Below are 9469 nucleotides of genomic sequence, written 5' to 3' on the forward strand. Positions count from 1 at the left end.
AGCCATGGACAAACTTTCACAATGAAGAGCCAAGGAATTGCAAAAGGCAATGGAGGAAAAACAACTACAACTTGATGCAGAATTGTGTAGAGTTAAAGAGAGAGTGGCTTCTCTTAAGGAGAAGGAAGATGAATTCAAGAAAAGGGTAGACCAAGCTCAAGTGATGGTTGATGAAGCAAAGCAAGAAATATCCAAAAGTTAAGTGGCCTAAGATAACTTGAGAGGAATTAGACACTTTGTCCAACTTCAAGTTGGAGTACTTGGAAGCGCAAAGCTCTTGGCTGAACTTTAGATTATTTTAACCTCACTCACCATTTTTTTTTTTTTTTTGAAAATATGGTTAGAGAGGAATTCTAAATTTAGGAAAAAAAATTTACAAACTTGAACTTGCCATTGACCGGAGGCAATTGTCTTCCTTCTTATGTGACTATTTCATAAGCTCCATTGGAGTAAAACTCCACAACTTATGGTCCTTCCCGCTTATGAGCAAATTTGCCCCCGGTTTTCCTGATGACGATTTTTTATCAATGAATCGCAAGAACCAAGTCTCCCTTTTGGAATGTTCACAACTTCATTTTTTTATTAAAAGCACTTTAACTTTACTCGATATCACTCAAGCCAATGTTGAGCTTGCATTCTTCTTTTCTCTAATAACACAACTTTTTCAAGTTGAGCCAAGGGATTTGTTTTTCCAAACGCAACACGGTTTTGACTCCATACACTAGCAAAAATAGAAATGATTGAGTCAAGGTCCTATAGCTCGTGCAGTAGGCCCATAGAGCTTCCTCCAATCTTTCATGTCAATCTCTCTTCTTCCGGTCACAATCTTCTTCAATATTTAGCATAGATTTTTCTTAAACACTTCAACTAATCCATTAGCTTCTGGATTGTTGGAAGATGGGCTCAAGCCCACGAGCTCAAGACAAGAAGCCCACATGTCAAAGGAGTGGCATATGTGTAAAATATGGTACTTGCATAGAAGTGTAAATATATGTTCCTTTTATGTCTTTTGTTTTATCAAGTTGTAGCCCTAAGGGCATTGTAAAACTATAAATAAAGGCATTGGCTAAGAGGTAGGGCATTGAAGCACTCTCCTCTCTTTCCACAAATTCGTCCAACCCTCATTTTTCTTTTTGATGCAACCCTCTTCTCCCTTAATCCAAACTCTCTCCTTCCACGTTGTTCTTCTTCTCTTCTCCTTCTCTCTTCTTCTTCTTCTTCTTTCTTGTTGATCTAAAATTCCTTACATAAGATCCTAAATTCTACATGGTATTAGAGCAAGGAGTTTAGGATCTCTCTTCATGGAGTTATTATGAAATCTATTCAAGAAGTTGTAAAAGGAGTTCAGTCATGAAGAGATAAGTTGCTCTTCTTATTTACATTTTTTTTGTTTCCTTTTCTTATTTACATACTCCTTTTTACTTTTTTTCTTTACATTTTGAATTTTGAGTCACATCAAGTCAAGATAAATCTTTATATGTTGTAAAGATTTATTTCTATGACTAAATTGATGTTATAATCTTGACTCCTTGTAAATCAATTACAATAGTGGTCAAGATCATTTGTTGTTTGCATCTTATTAAGATTGATGGGAGAAAATTCAATTACCTTTATGTAATTTGGATCCATCTCATTTGAGGTAGAATTCTAGCACATGTTGTTGTATCTTCTCCTACTTAAGGTTGCTCATGGGTTTGTGTTATGTTGTTGGATGCCCATTATATGTTTGATAAAATTCTAGCAGTCATTTACCCTTTGTAGTTCCGTTTTTTTTTAACTTCAACAATTGAATTTTTGTTTACGTTGAAGTCCCCCATGAGCTGAAGATAAATCTCTTCCAAGTGTCTTGGTTTGCCGTTAAATCTTCTCTACATTTTTGTCTATTGTTCGTTTGTGTTGGAGTTCGGATTAAGGCCTAATCTGTTGCATATACTTTATTCTCTTTGTTCTTATGAATACAAGAGAAGTTGAGTGATGACTGGATGTTATTATCACTTTCTAAATACACAAATTTGTTGATAATGTGGTGCTTGCCCTCGTGAAAGAAATTGGTTATTGTTCTCTTTTGTTGGTGACTGATTTGGTTTACGGGTTCTTCAAATTACATTGAGTAATTGTTCTTTGAAGAAGGCCTTTTCCCTTGACCTCCATATTTTACTTGCCTCATCATGGAGATTGAATACAATAGTAATAAGAGTGACATACTCCGTATTACTACAACTCCACTTAGAGGTCTCTCCAATTACATGAGTTGGTCAGAATCGGTTCGGAGGGTTCTTATTATTCGTGACCTCTTGAGCCACGTTGTTAACTTTCCTCCTCCGATTGATGAAGAATATGCATCCTACCACAAGTCGGTTAAGGATGATAACATGGTGATAAGTTGGCTCATTAATAGTATGGAAGAGCAGGTGGCCAACAATGTGGTCCACTTGGAAACCACCAAGAACATATGAGACACTTGTGCCAAGCTTTACTCAAGCACTGCTTCATTACAAAAAATATATGATGTCTTACAAAATATGCTGCATATGAAACATGGAGATAATATTCATGAATTTTTGGCATGGTTTCAAGGTCTTCTTCAAGAATGGAAACTATCTCAGCCATATTCCATTGATATTGCCGTTCAAGAACGACAAAGAGAAGCTTTGGCAACAGCCATTTGCTTATCGAATATTAAACCATACCTTGAGGTGGCAAAAACTCAGCTTCTAAGCTCTTCTGCTCTTCCATCCTTCGATGATATTAGTGCTATATTACTTCGGATACGGATCCTTCCCCTCCTTCTCCTATCGATGCTCCATCGGCGATGTTCTCTGGCAATTGGGGAACATCTTCCTCATCCCGAGGACGGGGCAAAAATATCAGAGGGGGTCGAACTATGAGAGGGGTTGAAAATAGAGGTGGTAGAACGGGTCAAAATTCTTTTCATACTGAGTCTCAACTTTGCACTTATTGTGGCCGTCAGAACCACCTTGTGGCATCATGCTGGAAACTTTCTGGCAAGCCTGATTGGGCCATAGCTAACCCAGTCTCAGTTAACATTGAGAAAAATGAAGATAAGGCTGAATCATCATCCAGAAATGTGACTCTTACGGTTGAGCACTATGCTGCATTTCAGAAAATGAAGTCCTTCATGGAATCATCTATTCCCTCATCATCTACTGCTGCCACTACTATTGCCTCAGGTATGCTGTCTTCCTCTTGAATCATCAACTTCGGGGCCTCCGAACATCTATCAGGTAACAAACACTTGTTGCAGTCCTTATCTCCTTGTTATCTTCATAAATTCGTTACTATTGCTGATGGTACCCAAACCAGGTCCTTGGCAAAGGTTCCTTCTCTCTTACTTCATCTATTCCCCTTCAAGATGTTTTGTTTGTTTCTCAATTTCCTTTAAATTTGCTCTCGGTTAGTCAATTGACCAAACAATTAAATTGCTCTATCACCTTCTCATCATCTTCTTGTGTCTTTCAGGATCTCACTACGAAGCGGGTGATTAGTGGCGGCCATGAACAGGGGGTTTATACTACTTTTCTCTTCCACCATTAGCTGCATTATCGTCCACTACATCTGAGGCCCAACTTTGGCACAACAGACTTGGTCATCTGTCTACCCCTTCACTTCATTCTTTGGTTCCATCTTTAAAAGGACTTTCTAATTTTAGTTGTGAGGTTTATCAATTAAGTAAACATGTCAAGAGTACATATTCTCCTCGTCTTACAACTACAAGTACTGCTCCATTTGAGCTAATACATTCTGATGTATGGGGCCCTTCATGTGTCTCAAATATTTTCCAAGTTAAATATTTTGTCATTTTTGTTGATGATTTTACTCGAGTGACTTGGTTATATCTAATTAAAGAGCGTTCCAAAATTCGTCCTTTGTTTAAAAATTTTTATGCTATGGTCTTGACACAATTTGGGAAGAAAATTCAAACCCTTAGATCTGATAATGCTAAGGAATACATGTCTCATGACTTCAAATCATTTTGTAAGAGTAATGGGCTTATTCATCAAGCATCATGTGCCTATACTCCTCAACAAAATGGTGTTGCTGAAAGAAAGAATCGTTATCTTCTTGAAGTTGCTCGGGGCCTCCTCTACTCCATGAAGGTACCCTATTTCTATTGGCCTCATGCTATACTTACAACATGCTTTCTAATTAATAGGTTACCTTCATCAGTCCTTCATCATAAAACTCCTTACTCTGTGTTATTTAATGGTGAAGATCATTTTTCTCTTCCTTTGAAAGTGTTTGGATGTACGTATTTTGTTCATATTACATTCCCACATAAAAATAAACTTGATCCTCGGTCTATGAGGTGCATTTTTTTGGGGTACTCTCGCACCCAGAAAGGTTATGTCTGTTACAATCCTACCCTTCAGAGGATGTTTATCTCTAGGGATGTGACTTTCTTTGAGGACACCCCCTTCCACACCTCCCATGATGCTCCTCCAGGATGGACTTGCCCTTCTATTACTCCTTGTCCGCTTGTGTCGTTCAATCTTGAAGTGGAACCATCCCTTGATGCACCGGTCGTACCTTCACCTGTGGAGTTGTTGGATCCACCCGAGGTAAATCCTTATCCTCCTATGTATGGGCCTGAATTTGATACTCGGCCTATTGCTTTAAGAAAAGAACGTCGCTCTTGTACTACTTCACATCTAATCTCAAATTTTATGTCTCACCATCGATTGTCTTTCGAGTGTTTTCAGTTTCTTGCGTCCCTTTCTTCTACTTCCATTCCGTAATCGTATCAGGAGGTCCTGAGACATCCAGGATGGAAGACGACTATGGATGAAGAAATGCACGCCTTATACGAAAACCAAACCTGGTACTTAACATCACTCCCTAAAGGTAAAAGACCGGTTGGTTGTCGATGGGTTTTTTCGGTGAAACATAATCCGGATGGATCGGTTGCTCGTCTTAAAGCTCGACTGGTTGCTAAGGGCTATATGCAGTGCTATGGGATAGCTTATGAGGAGACCTTCTCCTATTGCAAAATTAAATTTGGTACACATCATCTTATCTATTGCTGCTAACTCCTCATGGCCCGTCTATCAGTTGGATGTTAAAAATGCTTTTTTAAATGGTGATATCAGTGAGGAAATTTGTATGGTTCAACCACCTGGTTATGTGGTTGAGGGGGAGTCAGTATGCCAATTAAAGAAGTCTTTATATGAGCTGAAGCAGTCCCCTTGGGGTTAGTTTGATAAATTTAGTCAAACACTCCTACGGTTTGGTTTTCATCGGTGCTCAGTTGATCATTCCATATATTATAAAGATACGGTCAAAGGGAAAATATTATTGGCCGTATACATGGATGATATTATCTTAACCGGTGATGATGCTTTGAGCATATAAGAGGTGAAGCAGATGATATGTCAGGAATTCAAGACTAAAGACCTTGGTATGCTTAAATATTTTTTGGGTATCGAAGTTCTTCAATCCAAACATGAGATAATATTGTCTCAAAGGAAATATGTCTTGGATCACCTTGAAGAAACAGGAATGAAGGGTTGTAGACCAGTTGACACACTTATGGATACAAATGTAAAATTATGTGCCACAAATGAAGAAGATATTGATATTGGCAAATATCAAAGACTCGTGGGAAAACTGATTTATCTCACAGTAACTAGGCCAGACATATCATATGCTGTAAGTGTGATGAGGCAATTCATGCACAAACCAAAAATTACCCACTGGTAGACTTTAGAGAGAATATTATGTTATCTAAAAGGAGCTCCAGGAAGAAGATTGTTGTATAAAAAACATGGGCACTTCAACATAGAAGGCTTCTTAGATGCAGATTGGGTTGGATCTCCTGATGATAGAAAATCTACATCAAGATATTGTACTCTGGTTGGGGAAAACTTGGTTACATGGAAAAGTAAGAAGCAAAATGTGGTTGCAAGATCTAGAGCCGAAGCAGAATACAGAGCTATGGCCCATACCGTTAGTGAACTTTTATGGGTCAGGACCCTTCTTACTGAACTAGGTTTTTATAAATAGGGGTCCATGAATCTGTATTGTGATAATCAAGCAACCATTCATATCACTTCAAATCAAGTTTTTCATGAAAGAACTAAACATATTGAGCTGGATTGTCATTTTATATAGGAAAAGTTTCAAGCAGGAATAATCACTCTCAAACATGTGTCATCTCAAGAGCAAGTAGCTGATATTCTCACTAAACCCGTTACATCTAAAATCCTATCGTTTATATGTGGCAAGGTGGGTATTTATGATGTCTTTTCTCCTCCAGCTTGAGGGGGAGTGTTGGAAGATGGGCTCAAGCCCACGAGCTCAAGACAAGAAGCCCACACGTCAAAGGAGTGGCATATGTGTAAAATATGGTACTTTCCATAAAGATGGCATAGAAGTGTAAATATGTGTTCCTTTTATGTCTTTTATTTTATCAAGTTGTAGCACTAAGGGCATTGTAAAACTATAAATAAAGGCATTGGCTAAGAGGTAGGGGATTGAAGCACTCTTCTCTCTTTCCACAAATTTGTCCAGCCCTCATTTTTCTTTTTGACGCAATCCTCTTCTCCCTTAATCCAAACTCTCTCCTTCCATGTTCTTCTTCTTCTCTTCTCCTTCTCTCTTCTTCTTCTTCTTCTTTCTTGTTGATCTAAAGTTCCTTTTATGAGATCCTAAATTCTACATGGATTGTAACGTGTGAAGTTTTTGTTTGATAAATGAACTTTTCACATAACTTATCCATTACTTTATTCTACAGTGGGGTCACATTACCCATAATGATATATACCTTGGTATGTTGAATCAGTAAATTAGTTGAGTGCTGATGAAATCAACAGTCTTAGCCTTGACTTCTTTGAAGGGCACCGCTTTAGCCCATTTGGAGAAGTAATCAGTGGCTGCCATAATGTATTGGTGGTTCCCAAACAATTTGGAGTTATGGGGTATATGATCCATCCCCATGCTTCAAAGGGCCATGAAGTGATCGTTGGATGCAACTGTTCATGATGCAACTGATAAGTTTTATAAAATCGCAAAAATTCCTTGGCATCCCTAAGAGTGTAATTTTGGACTAGCTTGATGACCATCAAAAATCCCATTATGTGCCTCTTTTAATGCAACTTTGCCATCTATTTTGATGAGACATTGCAGCAATACTCTATCGTAAGCTCCTCAATACAAAACTCCATTAAAGAAAGCAAACTTGGGTGATGTCATTCATACATAGGCTCAACTCTTTGACACTTGATGGCAACTTCCCATGTTGTAAGTAATCAATTAATGGTTGGCCCCAATCTTTAGGGTCGAACACTTGTGCCAAAATGAAACATACTGACTCATCATGGTCATCTTCTATTTGAGGGGAAACTATCCATCTTTCACCTATAAGCATTTGGAAGGTCTTTGCATCAAAGCATGCCAAACTTGTCGCAAACCAGATAAAGCATCAATACGGTTGTTCATTACCCTTGCAACAACTTCTAGGAAAATTCTAGGTATATCTATGATGAGTTATCAATTCCAGTTTCTTAACATCATAACCCCCTTCTATCTATTTGATCACCAATTCAAAAACATTGTATATTTCTAGTTGTGAAATACCCAATTCTATGGCCATTCCCAAGCCTATGATTATTACTTGGTATTTTGCCTCATCATTGGAACAACAATTAGTCTAAACAAATGAATAACTAATCTGATCTTCCTTAGGGAAGACAAAAATAACTTCTCCCCTCACAACATCTAGTTGTGCTACCCCATCAAAGAACAACTTCCACGAAGAGAGAATTTCAATAAAGAAGATGTCTTCTTTGGTCAATTCTTTTGATAGTTTCAGGTCTGTCAGAATTGGGTGATCAGCTAAAAAGTCAGCTAGACTTTGGTCTTTTACTGCTTTTATTATGCATAGGTTATTTCAAACTCTAAAAGCAAAAAAGCCCATTTAGTTAATCAACATAATAGATTTGGCTCAGTCATAATGTATATCAAAGGATCGGCTCAAGAAATAAGGTATATTAAGTATGCAAAAAGATAGTATCGCAACTTTATGACAATAAATATCAAGCCTAAACATGTTTCTTCATTTGGGGAATAATTCACCTTGGCTCCTACAAGAGTGCAACTGAAATAGTACAACAATATCTTTTTATCCTCATTATTCTTGTGGAAGAACAGGTATGAAAGAGTTTTACATGGCTCTCATAGCAAGAAGTCTCATAGAGCTAGAATTAATATGGATTCTTAGATGAGTCTCATAGAAAGGAGGTCTCACATAAGTGGTTTACTTTAAAGGTGTTTTAGTAATGTTAGTTGTTGAATGACCATTGACTCTCCCAATATTGATTATCTTCCTCCAAAAAACTCGGATTGAGAATTAGTTTAATAGGTAATAAAATAGACTTATATATATCTATCCTTGGACATATAATTCTCCATATAAAGTCTCGTTCTTGATGGTATAAAACGCCTTGAAAGTTGAAGCTTTCTGCTGTTGCGTGAACCTCTCTTACAGTATGACCTTTGTTGCTTCAAATATTGATTTCTCTTTGTAGAAAACTTTTATTGCCAAACTTACTTTTGTGTTGTAAATTAGACTCAAATATATTTATATCAATATATAATTTTTAATATGAAATATTCAATATGAAGGTGTGAATGCCAAGAAATAATGAACACTAAAATGGGAAAGAAAGAAAAAAGATAGAATATGAGCCTAAACTACAAGAGATGAAAGATAAAAAAAAAGGATCACATTATCTCTATGGGTTGACCAAGTCAACTCACAAAACCCACTCCGATACCATGGTGAATTTATGGAAAAGAGAAATACTTAATTAAATTGTTATAATTTTAGAACAATGAGCCTCTATTTATAGTAGAGGAAACAGGTAGAACCCAATTACAATTAAACTACACTTATCCTAGTTACACCCAAAGTTAAACACTAAAAAATAAGACCTAGAATAATTGAACAACTAAACATAAATAAAATACTAACATAACTAAAAACACCTTTAACTAAGACTCTTTTGTGAAACTTCCTTCTGTGAGACTCCTGTAAGACTCCACCATATTAATTTTGACTTTGTAAGACTTCTTGCTATGAGAGTCGTGTAAGACTCTTCCATATTTGCACTTCAACAAGTTCTTTTGTTTGGTATCCAAGATCGCTCCGGTTTGAGAGGATAAAGTACCCTTTGTTTTTCAACTTTTCTTGTGTAGTAGTGGTCGGCTATGAATCTATGGTATCTTATGAAGTTCTTTCCCTAGCCAAACCATAACCAGCTTCTACCATGAGCCTATAAGCATTTGGATTGAATATTTCCTTTCTTCAAGCTAAAGGTAAGTGTATTGATGCATTGTCCTTTCCTTGAATTATGTTCTGACTCTCAAGCTTTAGGAAGGGTAGAGTCTTCTTATCCCTAACACATCCAAGTTTTCTTCTTTACACATTACAAGTGGAGATTGACCCTCTTTC

Source organism: Aristolochia californica, unplaced genomic scaffold (assembly GCF_029961685.1).
Source record: "Aristolochia californica isolate CCGP_79_NKW_82.1479 unplaced genomic scaffold, dmAriCali1.0.hap1 SCAF_7, whole genome shotgun sequence".
Lineage (NCBI taxonomy): Eukaryota > Viridiplantae > Streptophyta > Magnoliopsida > Piperales > Aristolochiaceae > Aristolochia > Aristolochia californica.